Below are 2,641 nucleotides of genomic sequence, written 5' to 3'. Positions count from 1 at the left end.
CAAGTGATTGCAAAGACCATGGCCTGTATCAGATGCACCTTAGTCTCCAGAGAGACACCATTGCTCTTCAGTACTTTGGAGAGGTCCCTAACAGCAGACCATGACAGTACATCTTTTAATTTCCTGGCTACTGGTGTTGAGAGTGTTGACTGTGGAGCCAAGCAAACTATAGTCACAGATAATCTTTAATAAGTGAAATGAAACTCAAACATACCTTTCTTATGGTACAGAGCAAAAGTGTTCTGCTAACAAATTTATACTGAAAAATACAGAGGGAAGTTCGTAGATTCTGAGTAACTTTTCTTCAACAGGCTATTGATGTTGTATTTAGGCTAGCACTCTACATTATTTCCTAAAGTGGCAGTTCAGCTTCCATGTTCCTCCTAGTATGAAGATAAAGAAAATGCATTTTAAGACCATACCCATTATTACAAGGTCCTAGTCCTAAATAGCTCAATTCTAACTCATTGTCATTGAGTTGGAACTTACTTGTAGTTGACCCTCCATTGGGCTTCCAAGGCTATAACTCAAATGAAAGGATGTTATCTATCTTTTTTCCCTGGATTTGGCCTACCAAAGTTAGGCATCAGCTTTGGGTTAGCAACACAGCTCCCGATGAACTATACCAGCAGAGACCCGTTGGTCCTATATATTCAATAAAAGTATATAGCCAGGAATTAAGTCCATACAGTCCTGGTGGCACAATGCGTATGTCCTTGACTACCAACTGAAATGTCAATAGTTTGAAGCTGCCAGCTGGTCCACAGGAAAAATATGTGTCAATCTGCTTCTGTAAATATCACATAATTGGAAACTCTTGGAACAATTCATTCTAGAGTCTAATAGGGTGACTCTGAGTCAGAATTGACTCGATAGCTGAAGGTTTGTTTTTTGTTTGCTTGTTTTTCTTCCACTGAAGTCCAAAGAGCCTTTATCTGATGAGCAATGCTTGCACTCACATTTTTTCCATTTGTGCTATTTCTTTTCTCCCAGAAGGTTCCAAGCCACAGCCTCCTCAAGAGAGGACACCGTGCTCTTTTCCCCTCTTCCTTCACCCACTCAAAATGTGTCATTCTTGGGTTCCTTTTTTACAGCTCACTCTTTCTAGCATTATAACTAAATAATCTGGCAAGTAATTAAACAATTCTATTGTTAATAATTTTAAGTGTATCAATAGTTGTTACTAATACCATTTTCCAGGTAGCAACCAAAAGCTTTGAGGAGGGATGTCATTACTGAAAGGAGAGGCTAACTGGGAAAAGCTGGGGCATGTCTAAAGGAATAATTTAGAGCTGATGATTTTAACTTGAGAAGAGGTATGAGGGTACAAATAAGACAGTGTACTGATAGAGATTGGAGTCTACCCGGAGGCACCTCTGAAGAAAAGCTTGGAAATCCATTCCAGAAAGGTCATGGCTTTAAAAACCACTCTACTCTATACACTTAAGGTCACAATTAGTTGGAATCAACCCAGATTGTCCAAATGCAATATGGGGTCATGCTGGGCAAGAGGACAGATGACAACCACAAGCCAGCTCTGCCAGCTTTACCTGCCCGGCTTCAGACTTGGCCTGCAAGGTGTGTTCAACAGTTTAAGAGGTTTTTTAACTTGATGGACAATTTTTAACTGTGGCATCAAAAATGCATAGACTTCCATTTATGATTCTGCCCTAACCTGATAAATTTTCTGTTGAGTAGCTTGCCTAGAATTTCAAGTTTCTAATGCGGGAGCTCTGCTGCCCTGCCCTTCCATGATGTTGTTTGTACCTTACATAGCCCGTGCTTGGAATATAGATTAACAGACAAAAAGTTGTTGTTGTCATGTGTGCAATCACATCTACTACAACTCATAGTGATACTATGAACAACAGATCTGAACCTCACTCTCCTCATCTCTGCAATGCTCAAGTCCACTGTTATAACCTGTCCTGGAGGAAGTGTAACCAAGGTGCTCCTTAATAGCAAAGATGGTGAAACTTCGTCTCACATAATTGGAGCATCTCATCAAAAGAGAGCAGTCCTTGCAAAAATACATCATGCCCCCAAAAGGTCAGAGAAAAAGACAAAAGGTAGTAATAAGTTAACAACTGCTCTAAAAATGATTGTTTTGTTACCTCATAGCAGCATTTGGCCTGAGAGTTCAGATTTTTTTTTCTTTATGTATTGCTTATTTTTCAGTTGGCTGGTTTGCTTATCTTCAATCTTAAGGCAAATAAGGCAACCAGAAATATTTCAAATTTATTTTCTGTGTCCTCTTGAAATACACAGTTTATTCTTAAATGTAACAACTTCATGGTCTCCAGGATCCAACTCTCTGAGTATACTCTCTGGGTCACAAGCAGACCTACACATAGATCACACCTTCACTTAAGGTTGAATTACTGAGTTTATTATTTAATGGGAGGATAGTTTCTCAGTACAGATCACTGTCTTAGATAAAATATAAAATAACATTATCCAAGGAATGTTGTTGTTCCTAAATTTCATTCAACTATAAATATTCATTACTATTAGTTAACAGTTTTGGTTTACTTGGTTCCACAGTCAACACTCTTGGTAACAGCAGCCAGGAAATCAGGAGATGAATTGCATTGGGAAAGTCAGCTGTGAGGGACCTCTCAAGAGTTCTTAAGAGCAATGA

The sequence above is a fragment of the Elephantulus edwardii genome, unplaced genomic scaffold (genome assembly GCF_000299155.1).
Source record: "Elephantulus edwardii isolate Elephantulus edwardi_28Jun2011 unplaced genomic scaffold, EleEdw1.0 scaffold00039, whole genome shotgun sequence".
In the NCBI taxonomy this organism is placed as follows: Eukaryota; Metazoa; Chordata; class Mammalia; order Macroscelidea; family Macroscelididae; genus Elephantulus; species Elephantulus edwardii.
The sequence above is the reverse complement of the archived record's forward strand: the minus strand, read 5'-3'. Positions refer to the sequence as shown.